Raw genomic sequence first — 22716 nt, forward strand, 5'->3', positions numbered from 1 at the left:
GGAAGAGGAAGGAAGGGGCTCAGTCTGGGAAGGCCTCCTGGAGGAGGTGAGCTCTCAGTAGGGCCTTGAAGGGTCTTTGGGAGTCTTCCCCGCCCGCCGCTTTTGTCATCATCATCATCATCAATCGTATTTATTGAGCGCTTACTGTGTGCAGAGCACTGTGCTAAGCGCTTGGGAAGTCCAGGTTGGCAACATAGAGAGACAGTCCCTACCCAACAGTGGGCTCACAGTCTCAAACGGGGAGACAGAGAACAAAACCAAACATACTAACAAAATAAAATAAATAGAATAGATAGGTACAAGTAAAATAGAGTAATAAATATGTACAAACATATATACAGGTGCTGTGGGGAAGGGGGACGAGGAAGGGGCTCAGTCTGGGAAGGCCTCCTGGAGGAGGTGAGCTCTCAGTAGGGCCTTGAAGGGTCTTTGAGAGTCCTCCCCGCCCGCCGCTTTTGTCATCATCATCAATCGTATTTATTGAGCGCTTACTGTGTGCAGAGCACTGTGCTAAGCGCTTGGGAAGTCCAAGTTGGCAACATATAGAGACAGTCCCTACCCAACAGTGGGCTCACAGTCTAAAAGGGGGAGACAGAGAACAAAACCGAACATACTAACAAAATGAATAGATATGTACAAGTAAAATAGAGTAATAAATATGTACAAACATATATACAGGTGCTGTGGGGAAGGGAAGGAGGTAAGATGGGGGGATGGAGAGGGGGAGGAGGGGGAGAGGAAGGAAGGGGCTCAGTCTGGGAAGGCCTCCTGGAGGAGGTGAGCTCTCAGTAGGGCCTTGAAGGGTCTTTGAGAGTCCTCCCCGCCCGCCGCTTTTGTCATCATCATCATCATCAATCGTATTTATTGAGCGCTTACTGTGTGCAGAGCACTCTGCTAAGCGCTTGGGAAGTCCAAGTTGGCAACATACAGAGACAGTCCCTACCCAACAGTGGGCTCACAGTCTAGAAGGGGGAGACGGAGAACAAAACCATACTAACAAAATAAAATAGAATAGATATGTACAAGTAAAATAGAGTAATAAATATGTACAAACATATATACAGGTGCTGTGGGGAAGGGGGATGGAGAGGGGGACGAGGGGAAGAGGAAGGAAGGGGCTCAGTCTGGGAAGGCCTCCTGGAGGAGGTGAGCTCTCAGTAGGGCCTTGAAGGGTCTTTGGGAGTCTTCCCCGCCCGCCGCTTTTGTCATCATCATCATCATCAATCGTATTTATTGAGCGCTTACTGTGTGCAGAGCACTGTGCTAAGCGCTTGGGAAGTCCAAGTTGGCAACATATAGAGACAGTCCCTACCCAACAGTGGGCTCACAGTCTAAAAGGGGGAGACAGAGAACAAAACCAAACATACTAACAAAATAAAATAAATAGAATAGATAGGTACAAGTAAAATAGAGTAATAAATATGTACAAACATATATACAGGTGCTGTGGGGAAGGGGGACGAGGGGGAGAGGAAGGACGGGGCTCAGTCTGGGAAGGCCTCCTGGAGGAGGTGAGCTCTCAGTAGGGCCTTGAAGGGTCTTTGAGAGTCCTCCCTGCCCGCCGCTTTTGTCATCATCATCATCATCAATCGTATTTATTGAGCGCTTACTGTGTGCAGAGCACTGTGCTAAGCGCTTGGGAAGTCCAAGTTGGCAACATATAGAGACAGTCCCTACCCAACAGTGGGCTCACAGTCTAGAAGGGGGAGACAGAGAACAAAACCAAACATACTAACAAAATAAAATGAATAGAATAGATCAATCAATCAATCGTATTTATTGAGCGCTTACTATGTGCAGAGCACTGTACTAAGCGCTTGTATGATATAGATGTAGAATAGAATATATATGTAGAATAGATATGTACAAGTAAAATAGAGTAATAAATATGTACAAACATATATCCAGGTGCTGTGGGGAAGGGAAGGAGGTAAATTGGGGGCTGGAGAGGGGGAGAGGAAGGAAGGGGCTCAGTCTGGGAAGGCCTCCTGGAGGAGGTGAGCTCTCAGTAGGGCCTTGAAGGGTCTTAGAGAGTCCTCCCCGCCCGCCGCTTTTGTCATCATCATCATCTTCATCATCAGTCGTATTTATTGAGCGCTTACTGTGTGCAGAGCACTGTGCTAAGCGCTTGGGAAGTCCAAGTTGGCAACATATAGAGACAGTCCCTACCCAACAGTGGGCTCACAGTCTAGAAGGGGGAGACAGAGAACAAAACCAAACATACTAACAAAATAAAATAAATAGAATAGATCAATCAATCGTATTTATTGAGCGCTTACTATGTGCGGAGCACTGTACTAAGCGCTTGTATGATATAGATGTAGAATAGAATATATATGTAGAATAGATATGTACAAGTAAAATAAATAGAGTAATAAATATGTACAAACATATATCCAGGTGCTGTGGGGAAGGGAAGGAGGTAAATTGGGGGTTGGAGAGGGGGATCGGAAGGAAGGGGCTCAGTCTGGGAAGGCCTCCTGGAGGAGGTGAGCTCTCAGTAGGGCCTTGAAGGGTCTTTGAGAGTCCTCCCCGCCCGCCGCTTTTGTCATCATCATCATCATCATCTTCATCATCAGTCGTATTTATTGAGCGCTTACTGTGTGCAGAGCACTGTGCTAAGCGCTTGGGAAGTCCAAGTTGGCAACATATAGAGACAGTCCCTACCCAACAGTGGGCTCACAGTCTAGAAGGGGGAGACAGAGAACAAAACCAAACATACTAACAAAATAAAATAAATAGAATAGATCAATCAATCGTATTTATTGAGCGCTTACTATGTGCGGAGCACTGTACTAAGCGCTTGTATGATATAGATGTAGAATAGAATATATATGTAGAATAGATATGTACAAGTAAAATAAATAGAGTAATAAATATGTACAAACATATATCCAGGTGCTGTGGGGAAGGGAAGGAGGTAAATTGGGGGTTGGAGAGGGGGATCGGAAGGAAGGGGCTCAGTCTGGGAAGGCCTCCTGGAGGAGGTGAGCTCTCAGTAGGGCCTTGAAGGGTCTTAGAGAGTCCTCCCCGCCCGCCGCTTTTGTCATCATCATCAATCGTATTTATTGAGCGCTTACTGTGTGCAGAGCACTGTACTAAGCGCTTGGGAAGTCCAAGTTGGCAACATATAGAGACAGTCCCTACCCAACAGTGGGCTCACAGTCTAGAAGGGGGAGACAGAGAACAAAACCAAACATACTAAGGAAATAAATAGAATAGAATAGATATGTACAAGTAAAATAGAGTAATAAATATGTACAAACATATATACAGGTGCTGTGGGGAAGGGGGACGAGGAAGGGGCTCAGTCTGGGAAGGCCTCCTGGAGGAGGTGAGCTCTCAGTAGGGCCTTGAAGGGTCTTTGAGAGTCCTCCCCGCCCACCGCCTTTGTCCATGGGCTAGACGCCCCCGCGGGCCCGGGGTTGGGGGCCCACCCGCACGGTTGTTGTTAATAGCTGATGCATTTATTAGCGGATGACATCCGCTAAGCGCTTACTATGTGCATAGCATTGGGTGGGGGGTGAAGCCGGTCCTCTCGCCGCTTTCTCGGCCTCGGGTCCCCACCTGCAGCCCGGGGGGAGGCGGGCACAGGACAAAGGTTGGGGGGGGGGGGACCCCCTCTCCGGCTCCCCGTTGGCCCCGCCCCGTATCCCCGGGCGGCTCCGCCCCCTCTCCCCGGCCCCGGGCGGGCTGAGTCCCGGGAGTGCCCCCCCACCCCCCCACGCCCGGGCTGGTTAGCCCTTCCTCCTCCTCCTCCTCCGGCTCCCCCTCGTGCCCCTCCGATCGCCCTCCCTAAAACGGGCCGGGGCGCGGGCACCGGGGATCGGCCGGACTGAGCATGCTCCGCAGCCCGGCCCGCCGGGGACTGCCCGCCCGCCGACCCGACGCTTAGAGCGGCCGCCCCGGGCCCCGTAGTGGGCGCCACCCTGCCCCGCGCCCAGCTCGCCCGATCGACGTAAGGACCCGGGGAACCGGGCCGCGGGGGGAGGAGGGAGGGAGCGCCCGGGTTTTAGTGATTCCCTGGAAACCCGGGGGCGGTGGGCGGGATCGCTGGCGAGATGCGGAGCAAAACCGGGAGCTCGCTGGATAAATCTCTCGGACGACGACCGAGCGGTCCGCACGCGGTGAGCGCCCGGTAGATACGATCGGATGAACGAATGGCAACCGAACGGGAGGGACAGGTAGGAGAACGGCTTTCGGTTCATGGATGCCGCCCTCCCCGCCGCAGCCTGGCATTGGTTTCCCGGTAGTTCGGGGGAAACACGGTTTCCTTTGCAACCTATGCAGAGGTCCGGCAGTCGCACTGCACACAGTCTGAAGCCAAGGACCGACCGTCCCCCCTCCTCCTTAGTTACTGCCTACTTTTATTTCCGCAGCCTCCTTTTACCGTCTAATCCTCTGGCCCGGCGTTTATGTTGTTATTTTTCTTCTTATTGTTATTACTGAACGTTGTTGGCCGGCGTTTATGTTGTTGTTTTTCTTCTTATTATCATTACTAAACGTGTTGGCCCAGCTCTGGGCAAGGGGAGGCTGGGGGTCTGGACCCTCTTCCCAGTTTGTGTTGCGAATCCGTGTGCCTTTTTTCATTTAAAATAAAACCTTCAGTGTCTGTTCATAATAAAAAAACAAACTAGCATTAGGAGAACGCACCTTGCTCCTCCGTTAGGAGCAATCAGAGAAGTGGAAATCATTCTGAGAAGTGGGGGGGGGGGGGGCGGCTGAAAAGGAGAAGCCGAATGGGTGATTAGCTGGTGCTTCACCAGAGTAGTTTCAAGTGATGGGGTCAGTGTGGTGGGGTGATAGTTTAATCAATCAATCAATCGTATTTATTGAGCGCTTACTATGTGCAGAGCACTGTACTAAGCGCTTGCACTGTAAGTGTTTCCACGTGCAACTTTGGATCTGTTCAGAGTGGAGGTGAAGGCAAAGAGTCCTGGACACTGCAGTTCAGCTGCCCCGTAGCATTTGTGAACTATGATCTATCCCCAAGACATGTGTTCATTGCACATCCTTCTCATCCATTATTGTAAACTGCGTGCTTACTACTTAATTTTACCCTTAATGATGCACACTGCCACTTTTACTCTGAATTTGTACGTTATGGCATACCGATTAGAAATATGACTACTGAGACACCTGTCAGTCCTGTTTGTCAGTAATGATGGCACCCTCATCCAGGCTGCATTATATCCGAAATAACCTGCGGTTAGATTCCTTTTTTCCAAGTGTCATTAGGGTCAAATAATAACGAAGGATAATTAGGCGAGCTCCGGGGTTATAAAGAGTGGCAGAAGCATTTCAGAAAGTTATACGTTCTCAGAGTTAGGAAGCTCTGCCTACCAAGATTTACGGTAAAAACTTTTCTTTAATACTAGTCTCCTTATCTTAGTCTTCTTCGGTTCAAGTAATTTAGTAAGGAATTTATTGTCAGATAACATAATGGGTTTTTTCACTCACTCTTTGAACTTCACTTTGGTAGCCTACAATTATAGGACCATATGCTTAAGGATTTATTGCCAATTAGGCAGGAAAATAAAGTTTCTATGCAAAAGAAAGAGAACAGGTGGTTGGATAATACACACATATTACATAAGCCCAGACGTGTTTATTTTTTGGATTTTCTGATCAGTTTTTGAAAGTAACACGCATGGTTTGATCAAAGTTACCTTTTCTCTGAACTGTAGTAGTAATTGTCTTCACTAAATGCTTATTCTGTGCAGAGTGCTCTTGTACCAAGCCCCAGAAGAAAATATACAAGTGGTCTCTTTTCCCTCGTGGAGCTCAGGTCAAAATTGTATAATAATAATAATTATCATTATGGTATTTGTAAAGTGCTTACTATGTGCCAAGCACTGTTCTAAGTGCTGGTATTTGTTAAGCCCTTTGTGCCAGGTACTATATTGTATTACTGTTAAATTATTGCTGCTGCAGTATTATTTGTAAGTGTTAATTTTTGTGAAAATGAATGGTCACAATTAAATTGAAATTTAATACCAGGTAACCTAATCTGAATTGTCAAAATATCAGTACGCGTATAGTCAGGTAATAGGAATGCGGTATGATATGGTACTGCCTTTTAGAATGCTAGGCAGAAAAATTTACTGACAGACATTACTTTTGATTCATCCATTAATGATACCACTAAACGCCTCTGCTTTCATCAGAAACTTGACTGCTGAAAATGTGTATCTGCAAGTATCTGTCATAACGGAATTGCACGAGCCTTATTTAATCACTTACTGTGTGAAAACTTACATCTGGTGGAGTAACAATACATTTCAGTTTCAGATTCACACCCACCCACGAGAGCGTAGTTCTAAAATATAGTGTTCCATGTCTTGTGTTTTTATGCCAATAAATGCAGGTGAAGTTATTGGTGTATCTTGGGGCTTCTGTGTTTTGATTTGAGATTAGGAGCAGGCACCCTCATTTATAATGAAGGGTAAGTAAAATAAATAGGGAAGAGAATGAAGTTTGATTAGAAGCAAAAAAAAAACCCATGTTTTTCAGGTAGCCTATTCAAATCAGTGTCTCCTCATTAAAATAAACCGTCAACAAAACTAGCCAATGGCTATAGCCCTGCTACTTCTCCAACATAACTCTTTTTCTTCATTCATTCATTTAATCGTATTTATTGAGCGCTTACTGTGTGCACAGCACTGTACTGAGCGCTTGGAATGTACAATTAGGCAACAGATAAAGACAATCCCTACCCAACAACGGGCTCACAGTCTAGAATAATAATAAAAAATAATGATGGCATTTGTTAAGCGCTTACTATGTGCAAAACACTGTTCTGAGTGCTGGGGGGGATACAAGGTGATCAGGTTGTCCCAAGTGGGGGTCACAGGCTTGATCCCCATTTTACAGGTGAGGCAATTGAGGCCCAGAGAAGTTAAGTGACTTGCCCAAAGTCACACAGCTGACAAGTGGTGGAGCTGGGATTAGAACCCATGACCTCTGACTCCCAAGCCCGTGCTCTTTCCATGGAGCCACACTGTCTATAAATCGTTGCATTCTACCTTTTTTTTTTGGCAGCATATTTCAGGGATATTTGTTAATACTAAACAATTTTGAATTCTGATGTGGGCTGTCAATTCTATATTAGCTATATTTCAGAATCAGATGTATGTGCGTACTGTGTTGCTATTCTTTTAGACCTTGATTTTCCTCTGTCCAGAACACGTAAACTCAGGTGGATCAATCAACTGTTGATTGATTGATAGAGCAAAGGTGTGAACACTTCGTTTTGCCACACCCTTGCCTTAAGCAGTCAGCCAGGGTTCAAATTATGAGAATCAATTTTTTGATCACCATTCATGGTATTGTAAGGTGGCATTTTATCCATTGTGTGGCTTTATTTCCATAGTTGACTCTTGTAACTTCTACTTGACTTTTTTCATGGAAGTCCACCCCTACCCTTATTGCTCAGATGTAGTTAACATTAAACTTTATTTGCTAGAATGAATTTCTTCATAAAAATTCTAAAATCCTGTGCTTGGTTAGTAGCTATTCAGTTGTATAATGGGTGTAAAGAATAGCTTCATCAACATGGTCAGCTTTTGTCTTTTCACCCAATGCCCCTGCTGAAAAACTTTGTTAAAAAATTCAAGTTTTCTAGGCATTTATAACTAAACTATTTATGCTAGTTTATAACTAAAAAAAATTAAATGGAGAAAAAATTTTGCCACTACTACACTTGTAAGGACTCATTTCTAGACTTTGATAAACTGATGAGAGTTTGTGAAACTTGAAAAGTAAAGGATTTATACATCCTACCGATGGACTCCATTTGTCCCTAGAATGATGATGTTTCAACCTTAAAAGACAAAAGGTGTTTCAGGGCTACGTGGAAGTTGATATCTTCCAAAATATTTTCTTTCTAACCCATAATATTTACTTCCAACCTTAGTTAGTGTCTAAAGAAGTACTCATCTACCAAGACAATAATAGAGCTCTTAACTCATGCCGGTTGGGAGAATTGCCTGTATTGTGATGTTGGTAGAAAGCAAATATTGACCCTGGTTGTAAAATGCACTCTTTATAGTTCAGTGCAATCTGCTCTGAATTGTAGTATTATCCTCTAAGTTAAACCTCCAACACTTGAGTTTTAAACAGCCAGTTTGGCTTTGCCTTACATTTCTTTCCTACAGCTTACATTTTTTAAAAGCATTGAATAAAAAAATTCCTATCTATGAGGGACCGTTCGCCTTTAATAAATGACCATATTTAAGCTGCTACTAAGTATTTGCCGAATCCTATCGTGGCCTACTTAGACTACGAGAAGAACGCATTAGCACAGCATAGGAAATCAGAAGGGCTCAGTCCATAGTGGGCAGAATGGGCAACGTGGTGTTGCCCAGTGAGTGGCTGAGAGGGGTGCAGTCTGCAAATGAAGCCTAATGAAGCAAATATTGTAGGAGAAGGATGTTTCTATCATTTACTTAAAATGTCTTGTCATTCGATTGTAAGCAAAAGCCACTAGCCCTGGCATGTCAAGCTTGCCTCCTGTGGGCTGCTCACAGCCCCCTGTGAGGTTCTGGTGGGCCACAGGACAACAAGCTGCAGCAGGAAATGCAAGGAGGAAGGCAGCTGCAACGCCTTGCTGCTGCTGACTCCCATCCTGGCCTGAAGGAATTGTTTCCATTACTGCCGTTCTTTCTGGCTACAGGATTCTGGGAGCTGCCGTGGCCATCGTCTCCCCAAGCTAGGACCTCTGGAGAGCGGTGGCAGCGTCAGCAGTAGCCTGGAGCAGACTGCTCTCCACATCATTTTTTCCTGCCGCTGCCAACCCTGTTCAGGGAATCATCCGAGTACGTGTGTCTCTAGGTCGACATAACTGTGTGCCTGTTGTTTGTATTGTCTGTGTTTCTGTCTGACTGTCGTACTTTTCCTCCCCATCCACAGGAATGAGTTGGACATGCCTGCATTATTAGGCTAAAAACTGGCTAAGCGCTATGCTTTTGAAAGACCTTAATTTGTAAGAAGATAAAAGTAACTACAGTTTAAACTGTTTGAAAAACCGTGACCTGAGTGTCGTAAACCTTGTGACTAAGGTCAGGGTGATTCACAGTCCAATCTTTTCTTTTTTGAACCTAAGGTTCACTTCTTCTCTGCCAACTCTGTCTCCTTCTCTCTCTCTCTCTCTCTCTCTCTCTCTCTCCTTATTTGAATTTCCTTTTCCACATAACGCCTATCTCTTTCAAAAAAAAGTTACTTGAGAATACCTCACACCATGTTATCTTATGATAACTATGTCTTTTCCCCTTGAAGGGACTGGTTCTATTTTCCCTCCACCTCCATTTGATGTCTAACACACTCAGTGTTTGGGTTATTTCAGACTCCTTCACTGCCTTTGGATTCAAATAACTCCTGAGCCAGGCTTTGTTTTATTGATATATATCAATATATATCTATATATATATGTATATATCTTGGACAGCTAAAGTGTAGTTTTGGCTCCCTAACTCAAATGAATATCAACAAGATACATTCTCATTAGAAATGGGCAAAACGTGAATGAGAATATAAGCATTCAAGTCCAAATTTAAAAGACAGTGGTGATAGTCAGTGGAGTGTGTTGGCACTCAGTAGGTGATGTTGATACTGACACTGGTCTTCACCATTGGCTGTTGGCTAAGGGGGCAGGGGCAGGAGGTGGAGGGTGATTATCTGCTCCCTTGTGCTCCCTATTTTGTGTGAAATGTATCATAAAGGAGTTAGGGAATGGGATTGATGATTGCCAGTTAGAGCAAGGGGTCATTTGTGAGCTAGCTCCAATTCATAGGGCTGCTCTGTGGATGAGTTCAGCAGCCAAGGCAGTAATTCCACCTTTGCCTTGAGAGGCAAATCCAGCCTGGGTTTCCACCCCAGATGCCCAACTCACCTGACTTGGGATGTAGTGGCCCCTGGAGGCAGTGGCAATGGCAACTATAATTGTGGGGTTAGGGAGAAGCTATTTGCTGCCATAGGTTTTTCAGCAAATACCTTCCCCCCAACCCCACAGCACCACTATTGTAGTTCCCACTGTCTTCAGGGGCACTTCATCCCAATTCACTGTAGGGTCTGGGACTGGCCATGCTTTTCTCCTTCTATCCTCTCCTCCACTCTCCTTTTCCCTAGGACTAGGATTCACTTCACCTTTTTCAATGTGTTTTTAACATCCCTAGGATACCAATTAGGGCACATCTTTGAGGGTAGGGAGCTTCAGTTTCTTCAGACTGCTGCATCTCTGAACTTCTGATTAAACTAGGAATTCAGTGGCAGGATTGATGCTACAACCAAGGCCTAAACACAGATAAAGCTGATTGGTCCATCCCAGCCCACTTCACTCCACAACTAATGGTCGAACTCTTACAAGTTGGTCTTTTTCACCCATTAAATAGAAAGTGCCTGGAGGACAGGCAACCTATTTGAAGAATTTTGTATGTTTCCCTCTGCCTAGTGTGGTACTAGGTATTTCTAATGGGTTCTCAGTAGTGATATTGATCTGATTATGGCAATCGAACTGTTGGCTAGGTTGGTGAAAGTGGATACATCTTCCTTCATTCTTTCCCCATTCACTCGTACAGCATCTCCAAAACTTGACTTGTTTGTCTTATGGTAGTTGCTGAGTGCTTACTACAGGTCAGAAACTGTTCTAAGGGCTGGGGTAGGTATAAGTCGATTAGGTTGGACACAGTCCTTGTCCCACGAAGGACTCACAGTCTTAAGAAGGAGGGAGAGCAGGTTTTGAATCCTCATTTTGCAGATGAGGCAATGGAGGCAAACAGTACAGGAGTGTAAATGCAGCTTTCAGATTGTTTAAAGTACTTCCAACAAAGAGTTTATACACTATCTTACTCCTGGTAAGAAATTTTGGCATTGAGAAAGTTTTTTCAGAATTGTGAACGTCTACAAGGTACTTATTATTTTAGTCTGTGAAGCTTTTAAGTTTTGGATGGTGAGGAGGAATTTTGTTTCTCAAAAATACCCATAAATTTTTACAAGTGAGAGAAAAAGCTATTGTCAACTTCTAGGACAATGATGTGAAATTTTAGTTAGCAAATTTTATCTTTATACGTTTTTCACTTCAGTGAGTCTCTATTGTATCTACAAAACTCTCAAATTCCCTTTGCAGGCCCTTTAGATTACTTAATGCAAATTCTCCTTAAGCCTGGGAAGAAGCTTTTAGTCAAGATCTTTTTCCTCTGGTTTGATTTTAGTGAAGTGAAAAGTCAAAAAGGAATGGGTGTAGTTTCTTTTCTGATTTAGATATGGGTCTTGAGCTCTGGAATAAAAGGAGAAAAGATCTTCCAGTTGAATAATGAATGATTCTTGTGATTGGAACATGTAGCTTTTCACCTGTATGCCACTGGTTTGAATTTAGGCCAGTGAAATATCTCTCCTGATGGTAGATTGGTAGCCTCCATAAAATTAATCATTTTTGAGCAGTAGTTGGTGGATATAAATTCCTCAAAATATTGATGATCTTTAGTGAGGTCTGGATTACTAGTAAGGGCTGAATGAATTTCCAGGGTAGAATTTCTTTCCCTCTGATGACAGTTCTTCCAGATTCTAGTTAAATCGTAAAGATGGGTTAGTAGTGTTGTGACTCTTGAATTATTTGTTCAAATTTTCTAGGAAGAGTGGATTTGGACCAACAACTAAATGAGTCTAAAAGAGATATAAATGAGAAAAATACTTTTGGTTCCCTAGAAAATTGTCCTATAAAATTGAGTCCTATAAAATTGATGCTGTTACTGAATCCAATTCTGCCTCCTGCCTGGGTGAAATACGGATTATTTTTGTCACTAAATCAGTGGAGTATATTTTGTGCTTACAGTGTAGAGAGCACTGTACTAAGTACTCGAGAGAGTTCAGTACAGAAGAGTTAGTAGACATGATCCCTGAAAGAGCACAGGCCTGTGAGTCAGAGGACCTGGGTTCCAATCCCACTCTGCTGCTTGTCAGCTGTGTGACCTTAAGCAGGTCACTTAACTTCTCTGTGCCTGTTATCTGTGAAATGGGGTTTGAGATTGTGAGCCCCACATGGGACATGGACTGTGTCCAACCTGATTATCTTTATATCTACCCAAGCATTTAAATACTATAAAAATGATAAAACAATCTTACACTCTAAGACTTTAGTCGGAGCCTCAGGGCCTTTAATGATGGCACGATCCCTATGTAGACTTAAGTGGGAGGTGAGATTAACCATGCAAGAATGGTTTTCGGCATCCTCCATGGGCAGTGTTTGGGAGTGCATGGCAGTACTAGGGACTCTAGCCAGTGGGGTGGCTATGGATGGAGCAGGGAGGGATGTATGGTCCTGGCAAATCTGTGGCTAGTAGAGTTGCTGCTGCCCCATTTTTTTTTTTTTCTCCAAGATTTCTCCATTGGACCTCAACTAGGGACTCACAGCTACTGCTTAGGGAGTGATTTTCCATCTGAAGAAGATGCTTCCTGATGGAGCTCACTTGGTCCATTCTGTAGTTCCCATGATGGAGTGGGGTATACTTGGAAGCATTGTGCTCATTATTTCCATCTTCGTTATCTTCATGTTCATCTACTGAACAAGATACTGTGGAAATTCAGAAACTGGGAAAAGAGATTGTTTCGGTTCTCCAACAGTTTTTAATCATAATTATTATCATTCTTAAAGCTCGTCCCTCTAGACCATAAGCCCGTTGTGGTCAGGAAATGTGTCTGCCAACTCTTGTCTTGTCTCCCGAGTGCCTGGTACAGTGCTCTGCACATAGTAAGCGCTCAATAAATAATGGAGAAGCAGCGTGGCTCAGTGGAAAGAGCCCAGGCTTTGGAGTCAGAGGTCATGGGTTCAAATCCCGGCTCCCCCACTTGTCAGCTGTGTGACTTTGGGCAAGTCACTTCACTTTTCTGGGCCTCAGTTCCCTCATCTGTAAAATGGGGATTAAGACTTGAGCCCCACGTGGGACAACCTGATCACCTTGTAACCTCCCCAGCACTTAGAACAGTGCTTTGCACATAGTAAGCGCTTAATAAATGCCATTAAAAGAACCAAACTGACGGTATTTTCAGTAGAGAATTCTCTGACATTGTGAGAAATCCAAAGGTGGTAGCAGAGCTCAAGTTCCATTTTAAACTGGACTGTCATATCAATCAGTGGTATTTGAGTGCTTACTGTGTGCCTAATACTGTACTATGTGCTCGGGTGAGTACAGTATTACAGAGTTAGGAGGCACACATTCCCTGCCTACACCGAGCTCACTATATAAGAGGTAGTTATATAGAAGATGATGCTGATGATGAAAGACTTTATCCGTGAGTGTCTTAGACAGAAAGTTACATGTACATTTTGGCCACTCCGTACTAGAACACACATAAGGCCACTGAGGAATCAGCCCCACAGCATTTATGTACATTAACATATTTACATTAATGTCTGTTTCCCCCTCTAGACTGTAAGCTCGTCATGGGTAGTGAAGGGGTGTACCAACTCTGTTATTGTTCTCTCCCAAGCACTTAGTACAGTGCTGTCCACACAGTAAGCACTCAATAGATAGGATTATACAAACTTCTTGAGAGAGTACACTATACCATGTTTGTAGACATGTTCCCTGCCCACAGTGATCTTACAGTCTAGAGGGGGACTCAGGCATGGGGGAAGAGCATGAGCAAGGGGTTGGCGGCAGGAAAATCGAGTACAGCGAGTTGGTAAGCTTGGAGAGGAAGGGTGTGAGCTAAAGCGTAATGGTTAAAAGACTGGATAAGTAGGAGGGATAAAATGAGGGCCTTAAAGCCGATGGTCGGGTTTCTGCTTGGTGCAGAGATGATTGGGTAACTTTTGGAAGTTTTGGAAGAGTGGGGAGATTTGTGTATTATGAAGTTTTCGGAAAATGGTCTGGGCAGCAGAGTGCAGAATGGACTGAAGCATTGAGAGTGGAGGCAGGAGGTGGTTGCTGCATTGGGTATCCTGTTTGAATAGAAAGGAAGGAGCAGATTCTGGAGATGTGGAGGAAAAACCTGACAGGTTTGGCAACTTATTGCATACAGAATTTGAAAGAGAGGGAGGAGTCGAGGATAGTGCTATCATTGCAGGCTCCACTAGATTTAAGTGGTTGTTGCAGCTGCAGATTTTGCTGTGCGTACTATGTAATTTTTGTCACAACATATAACAAGGTAGCTTATATGAATTATAGAAGTTTAGTGGAGGAGCAGCCTCTCTTGCAAAGTATGCATATTGTGTAAACTATGAAAACTGTCCGAGATACAAAAAGAGCTCAGTGTCTAATAATATGAAAAGGCTCTTTTGGATTGCTATAGGAATAGGAATCCCTTAATTGTCGTCTCTGTTGTGAAGGCTCAGAGATTGATACTTTCAGCAAATGGCCGCCAGGTTCAGAATTAGCAGTGTAATAGGAAACATTATTTTCATTAACTTTGTCACTGCCTTCAACTCATATTCTTGTTTATTCTTGAGTAGAACTACTTTTGCATTTTGTATTTGAATTCAGGGCAAACACAATTAAGCTATCCCTTCATTCAGTGCTGAATGCAGGCTGAGTTGCAGCAACTTGCTCAGCTCCAAATTGACTAGAAATGGTTGACAGGAAGCAATTAGTTAATCAGATAGTGTACTCACCTCAAGTACAGCCTTATATCATGTGGTTCACCATATCTCTGTTTTTCTCTTGTATTCATTCTTTCAATTGTATTTATTGAGCGCTTACTGTGTGCAGAGCACTGTACTAAGCGCTTGGGAAGTACAATTCTTCTCCATAAGTCATACCCTCATACCTAGCACCTCACCCGTTCAGCCCATCTGTGCCAGTTTCACCTTTGGGCACCCACTCACTTGTAGCACTTCAATTTCTTTCGATTTACACACTGTACTGTTAAAGCACTCATTTACAGCTCCGTTTTTCTTTTCTCCCCTTCTCTTTGTAAATTATTTTATGTCTGTCTCTCCCAGGAGACTGAAAGTTCCTTGAGGGCAGTGATTTTTGTCTTTTAAACTGTATTGTACTCTCCCAGGCATTGAATTCAGTGCAGGCAGTGAATATTATTGATTGCTTGCTAAGTGCTCTGAGCTTCCTTCTGAGAAAATTCTGGGGTTACATCATAGTAAGAAACAAAATCTCAGAAAAAATAGGTGAATTAAAAACGTACAATTCTTCCAGCTTCTCAGAAAAGCCCAGGGTGGTACTTATAAATTTATAGAGAATATTTGAAGACTGTTGAAATTGGAGGCCTTTTGGAAAGGTTTCAAGCTGTCCTCATTCTGTCCATCCCTCATTCCCTTTGAAGAATTGCAAGGAACACTGTTTATGTCTTTCCCTGTCTGTCAGAAGTAATGAACAGGGATTTTATTTTGTTTCAGTTTTTTTTTTTTTTTTTTTTTGCAACTGTCTTAGGAGATGAAGAGTATTTAAAGTAAATTGCATATTCAAATGCATTCAGAATATAAATACATGAAGGTTCATTTGAAGAGTTTTACTGCATTTTACCTTAAACTTCCATTTTGCTATTTCCCAAGAGTGGCATTCCTGCCTGTTTATAAATATACCCCCCGCCCCTCTGGGGTCCTGCCGCATCCCCTCTCACCTTCTAAAAATGCTGGCTTCCATCCTTTTTTCCTTTCCCTAACATCTCCAACTTCTTTTTCTCTGGTTTCTTCTGCCTTCAAACATAATCAAGTTTCCCCTGCGCTCTTAAAAAATCAATCAATCATGTTCTTGTTTTGTAATAACAAAGGGTATTAATCACTATGTGCCAAGAACTGTGTTGATACAATAGTATCAGACACAGTTCCTTTCCCACATGGGGCTTACAGTCTAAGAGGGAGAGAGAGCAGCTATTTGTGGAGATTTTAGATGAGGAAACTAAGGCACAGAGAAATAAAGTGACTTGTCCGAGGTCAAACAGCAGGCAAGGGATGGAGCCAGGATTGGGACTCAGGTCCTCTCACTCCCAGGCCTGTGCTGCTTGCACCAGGCCGCACTGATTCCCATCTAGCTAGTCTACTTCATCAGCCTCCTTGGTGAACTCCCTATCTTCAACCTCTTCCCTTCTCCAGCTCATACTTTGCTCTGCTACCCAGACCATTTTCCTACCACATAGTTCCGTGTATTTCTTCCCCACTCAGAAGCCTTCAGAGGCTACCCACTCTTCTACAGACCATCATGCAGAAACTCCTGATCCTTGGCCTTGGTACATTCCATCAGTTTGCTCTCACTTAACCACACTCTCTTCTCTTCTTACTGCATCCTTGCTAACACTTCTCACACACTAACTTTCCTACGGTTCCTCATTTTTTATTCTCCTGTCATCAACCCCCTATTCATGTCCCTCCTGTTGCCTGCAATTCCCTCCCCATCTTCAGAGTTCTTCTAACTCCCCTAGTGTCAGAGGTCATTGGGGATAGCGGAGCCAAACTCTGATCCTGGAACAGTAGCATAAGATGAGGAAGAGTTTTTAGCAAGGAAGGAAGAGGACACATGGACTTGAATGAATTCAGAACATTAAACTGTATGACTGCAGCTTGAGTCAAGAAAAAAACCTTAGTGTCTTGAAAAATTATCAAAAAAAGAGTAAGGACTATATTTTTACATATACATGCATGTACATGCACATATATACACCATCTTACAGAATTTTAAATCATTCCAACATTCCTATATAAAAATGTATATATCAAAAAATGCCTTAGTGTCTTGAAAAATCATGAAGTGTACATCAAAAGAGTAAGGATTATATTTTCATAGATATATGCATATGTAGCATATATATATCATCTGAGATAATTAAATAATTCCTACATATATATATATATGTTTGTGCATATTTATTACTCTATTTTACTTGTACATATTTATTCTATTTTATTTTAATATGTTTTGTTTTGTTGTCCGTCTCCCCCTTCTAGACTGTGAGCCTGCTGTTGGATAGGGACCGTCTCTATATGTTGCCAACTTGTACTTCCCAAGTGCTTAGTACAGTGCTCTGCACACAGTAAGCGCTCAATAAATACGATTGAATGAATGAATGTATCAGTCACCCTTTCTTTCTATACTGAATCTACCAAGCACCAGCCTGTGAATCTTGTTAGCCCCAGGGCAGACTCTTGTTGTGGGGAAACATTCCCCAGTTCTTAATGAAAATGTGTGTTCTAGCAGAAATGACTGGATTTGGTTGGTGGAATTTTCAGACTCCTTGCTTTCCCTTTCAGCTCTTTGCCTGTGCCTTGATTCATTCTGAGGCACAGAGAAGTTAAGTGGCTTGCTTAAACTCAGATAGGCAAGTGGCAGAATCAGGATTATAACCCTGCTCCTCTGACTCCCAGGCATGTGTGTTGTCCGCTAGGCCATGCTGCTTTATTCATGGTTGATTGTAAATTGCCAGTCAATGAAGAATTATTCATTCATTCAAGCTCTTAGTACAGTGCTCTGCACACAGTAAGCGCTCAGTAAATACGATTGAATGAAATTCATTCAGTAGTATTTTTTTGAATGCTTACTGTGTTCAAAGCTTTGTACTAGGTGCTTATATATTGTAATTATAAAATTATCCCATCGAATAAGCAGTTTAAAAAATAACCCCAACGTTACACTTTTTTTTTTTTTTTTTGGAAAATGTAGAAAGGTCAAAATTAGAATGCGCTGTTACAGATACTTGTCTGCCATTCAAAATGTTCATTCTGAACTGTGAAAATTCAACTACAGGTACTCTGCTAACAAATGGTTGTGCTCAATAGAGTTTACCTAGCTGAAGTTTTGCTTTATCTTTGCATAAAAAGTGATTTTTGCCATTTGGTTGCACTGTGTAGAGTGACTAATCAAGTGCTTCAGATACATTTTAGATATTCATTAACTTCATTTTATGCTTTTCATAAGATATTTCATTGATCTTTTAAGAATTCTAGGATTAAAACATTTCCATTTTAAAGAGTTGAAAGTCATTTTTGGCAAGTGAAGTTTTGAATCATTGCCTAATTTTCTTTTTCCATGGGTAATTCATCGAAAATGGACTCTCTGAAATACAAGTTCCTGAATGGTTTTGTTTTTAAACAAAAATAATTACATTGTTTTGGCTGCTTGACTGATGCCATGCATGTAAGTGCAACTGTTAATTCCTACAACAAATCTACACTCAATTTGTAGATTGTGTAAGTACTGACAGTCTTGAATGGCGGGCGGAACATTCCCTAAATCTTCACTGTTTCATTAATCTAGATGCATAATGGAAACATATGTTATAACATAGCCAAATATATACATATCCTAAAGAATCTGAAGTTAATCAGTGGTATTTATTGAATGCTTACTATATGCAGAACACTGTGCTAAGCACTTGGGAAAGTGTAAGCAGAGTTGGTAAGTTCAATCTCTGCCCACAGGGAGTTTACAGTCCTATATATTCTTTTTGGCTATCTTTTGTAGTTGTTTTTTGCAATGCCTAGCATTGATTTCTGATTTTTCAAATTTTCAATTCTTCTCCCTTTCACATTTTTCTTTCATCTTGCAGTTCTTGAGTGCCACTCTATTCCGGGTGGTGTCTCCCAGAGTCCACAGGGTGTTTTTTTTTTCCCCCCCACATTTGAGGTTGTTTTGAAATGTTCTTTCTTCACTTCCCTTACTTGTAATTTATTTTAATGCCAGTCTCCCCTGCTAGATTGTAAACTCCTTGAGGTCAGGGATCACATCTATCAACTCTAATTCATTGTACTCTTTCAAGTGCTTAGTGCAGTGATCTTCACCCAGTAAGTGCTCAGTAAATATTATTGATTACAGTCTTGTGTACTCATCCTGGAGCAGTATTTAGGTATATTGATGTCACCCAGTAAACTTCGCAGGGTCATCTCAAAGTAATAAGGACATGACAATTCAATAGCATTATTGCGATAGAATCCTGAAAGGAGTTTTGTAACCAGGGATTGCCGTTCTTGGAAGCTTTTAAATTTGGAAGCTGTTAGATTCTGTTGATCAGAATCAAGCTGTTTCTGATCCTGCTTTGTCATTTCATGTTAGTTGGGCATCAGGCAATTCTGAATAAACTGCTTGACGAATTGGATGTGACATTTTGGGTTGGCCCGAGTTACTGACACATAGTAGGTGAATGTAGGTGTAATGGGGGTCCTTGAAAATCCACTTATTTAAAAAGTCAAAATTAACTTATGTTAATGAGCTGACTAAAATTTTTTTTATTTTTGTTCAGCCACATTTTGTTCAGGGTCATCATCTTTCTCATTTGGGGCTTCTCTAAAATGAATCAAACATATATACTATGGATGTAAGAGAGTAATATGATTAAATAGCAAATTTCTTATTTCTCTTATTCAGGTACTTTGGAAAATTAGTAAAGGCTAATTTGAAAACATTTCTGCAGTCTGTGGAAGAGCTAATTTAACCAGCCTTTGTCATCTTTGAAGAAGAATTTCCAGAACTGAAGAGTCAACTACCATGCGACAGGTAAATTTGTGACCTTTTGAGAATTAAAATAAGTTATGATGAAGCATTTTTTAATTCTTGAAAGTACAGGCAATAGGTTTTCTTTACATAAGTCCTCAACAGTTTGGCCTGAGTCTTGTATGGCAGGAGTTCACTAATTTTCACTTGGCTATCTGTCCCGTTTGATATTCAGGCGTAAATGTCAATTACTTCTTCATAAAGATTTATTTGCAGGCTGCTGTCATCACACCTGTCATACCTAGACTGTGTTACCTTTTCAAGGAAACAGACCCGCCGGGGGCTTGGCCTCCTTCCAGTTCCCTAAAATTAGAAATTTTGGATAATTAGCAGAAGTAGCCCAGCTAATTTCAGCTAGTGCAAAGAAAGAGGTGATGGCTGCAGTAACCAGAACCCAAACTAAGTAGAGTTTTATAGACCAAAGGCAATGCTACAGTAAGCTATTGCAGCACATTTAATGTTCAGAGAATTATTCTAAGAAGCTTTGAGACTTAATGAATTGTATTTAGAAGCAAATCATGGCAGAACCATGCATAATTGAAGCATGGAATGTGAATAAGGGAAAAAGTTAGCCTAAACTACTAGGTAAAATCGTATTTACAGTTAAAGTGCCACTGTTAGATACTCTTTCTATGCATTGTTAAATCACAGGCTATCCATTTTATATGAGAAACCAACAGCAGTGATAGGAAGAAGTACTTCTTGTCACGAAGATATTTAAAACATTAAATAACATTTTAAATTAATTGATTCCTGGTCTTTTAGACCAGTGATTTCTAACAATTCTGGGAATGATCAAGAAGAGTTTGCAAATCAAACATATTTTTGCCTTTGTATGAATTCAAGGTGGTAGGTTCAGTATTCAAAGGTGAAGCATTTATAGTTTGTAGTGATTTTAAGGAATTCCAGACCACATTGTTGCGCCAGCAGAAAGTGGCAAAGAAAAAGAAAAGTTTACTTTTTGAGTGAGCAGTTAATAGGTTCAAAGAAGGGAAAATTTGGGGTGTTGGGCTGAGGAAGGATTTAAATAGATGGAGTGGATGTAAGGAAATGGTTAACGATATTATAAGGTTCTTCCCTGACCATGTATGTGATTGCAGGTCAAGGAGAGCAGTTGCCCAAACTGTCCCACAATGTCTTCATTGGTGCTGTCTTTAATCATTCAATCAGTGGTATTTAATGAGTGCTTACTCTGGGGCTAGCATAAGTGTTCTGGAGAGCACAATAGAATTAGTGGACAAAAAGCCTGCCCTTGAGGAGGTTAGAGTCTAGTGGAGAAAGCACTAAAATAATTGATAGAATCATCATCATCGATTGTACTTATTTAGTGCTTACCGATCATGAGCCCCGTACTAAGCATTTGGGAGAGTACAATAAAACAAAGTTGGTAGAAATGTTCCCTGCCCATAATGAGTTTACAGTCTAGAAGAACAAAACAGACATTAATATAAATAAATAATATCTCATTGTAGGTACATAAGTGATGTGGAGCAACAGAGTGTATTGATATGTACATACGTGCAACTGGAAAAGGTGGGGCAGGGAGTGGCATGGAAAGGCTGAAGTTACAGCAGGAGAGGAAATCAGGTGGGCAGATGAGATTAATCAGGGAAATCCAGCTGGAGGAGATGGGATTTCAGTTGGCCATTGAAGACAGGGAAAGTACTGACTGGCTGGAGGGAGATCTGGGCAGGAGGAAGAATGTGAGCAAAAGGTCATTAGCAAGAGAGACAAGAACAAGGCACAGAGAATAGATTGGTTGAAAGGATAACATCAATATCAAATAATGAAGTGTGTGAGCCAGAGGGTTTTGGGGCTGATGTGAGGATAAGAAGAGAACCGATTACGTGCCTTGAAGCCAGTGGTCAGAAGTCTCCGCTTGATGCAGGAAAGAACTGGAAACCACTGGAGGGTTTTGTAGAGTGGGAAGATGTGTGAAGAACGTCTTGAACTTAAACATCTTGAACTGTTGTCACCAGTGATGGGAAAATTTGACTGTGAGGATTTGGGAGGGAACATGAGGTGTTCATTTTTGGACATGTTGAGCTCGAGGTGTAGATTGGATGTTTGTGTAACAGTGTCCTGTAGACAGGTGTACTGAGTGCTGGGTGAATGGGCCATTGACCTGACTTCATGTGGCCTTGAGTATGTGCTTAAACTGAACGGTTTTCTATTTGAGCATATAGGCAAGCAAGAGAAATGATTGAAATTGCAGAGAGAGTGAGTCAGGTAAGGGAGAAATGATAGACAAGTAGGCAGTTGAGTATAGGAACAGATTCTCAGAGGAGAGCGTGACACCTTAATTTCTAGAATCAAAAGGAAATAATTAACATCTGTCTTGAATGATTAGGCATTCACTTGCCTGGAGGCAGGGTGATGGTCTGAATTGTCTCAAGACTGTTTCAGTTCTATGAAAGACCCTACTGTCAAGGCCACAGTGGCATCAATCATAAACTATTTTTAACAGTGATGGGGAAGAGTGCTTAGTACGTTACTCTGTACATAGGAAGCACTCAATAAATGCAATTGATTAAAAATTCTTTTCAGGAACGTCTTCCCTGTCCGAATACTCATGGTGGGGAAAGGACTTTTTAGACTGTGAGCCCACTGTTGGGTAGGGACTGTCTCTATGTGATGCCAATTTGTACTTCCCAAGCGCTTAGTACAGTGCTCTGCACATAGTAAGCGCTCAATAAATACGATTGATTGATTGATTGAAAGAGGTGGACGAGTAGAATTTCTTTTTTCCTCTCTTTTTTCTTGCTCCAGTGCAGGAGAAATAAAGGAATTTCTGGGAGCCACTCAGCCGTTGTGGCCTACCTGGCCACCAGCTCACTGTCCTACCTACACTATTTGACAAATTTCAAATAGCCTCAGTATCAAATAGCATAAATGAACTCAGTCGTGAACATGTTAACATCAAATAAAGTTTTAAAATTAACAGTTTTCATGATCTACTGTATTTGGCGCTTGATCAATCATTGAAACACTTTTTTTTTATTCTCAGAAACACTCAGGGAGGCAGAGTGGTCTAGTGAAAAGCATATCGATTTAGTATTAAAAAGCTCTTGTGGATCAATTTCCAAGTCCTTCAGTCTTTACTAATAGATTGCTGTCCCTGTTGATGCTCCAGTCTGTCCATGTGCACTCAAGGGGGTGGAGGTTAACTTTTCATTTTCAGTGTGGAAGCATCCTTGTGGTGGAGTGTTGAGGGGGTGGAATTTAGGAGGGGAAAATGGGGAAGAGGGAGGAGGGGTGGAGATAAAGAAGAGAGAAATGGAAAGCTTAG

The 22716-nt window shown here is 42.2% G+C and overlaps 1 protein-coding gene across 7 annotated transcripts in view; it reads left to right on the forward strand.

Moving 5' to 3' along the window:
• Positions 1 to 22716, forward strand: part of PLCB4 (phospholipase C beta 4) — a 365501-nt gene that overhangs the window by 85347 nt on the left and 257438 nt on the right. For 5 of the 7 annotated variants that reach the window (XM_038751364.1, XM_038751365.1, XM_038751360.1 and 2 more), the window contains exon 5: positions 19302 to 19430. The gene's annotated coding sequence lies outside the window, so the exon portion shown is untranslated. Of the gene's footprint in view, positions 1 to 3792; positions 3959 to 4065; positions 4185 to 19301; positions 19431 to 22716 lie in introns of those variants that run through there. The other 2 variants (XM_038751359.1, XM_038751358.1) reach the window with 2 other exon arrangements.

Source organism: Tachyglossus aculeatus, chromosome 9 (genome assembly GCF_015852505.1).
Source record: "Tachyglossus aculeatus isolate mTacAcu1 chromosome 9, mTacAcu1.pri, whole genome shotgun sequence".
NCBI lineage: Eukaryota > Metazoa > Chordata > Mammalia > Monotremata > Tachyglossidae > Tachyglossus > Tachyglossus aculeatus.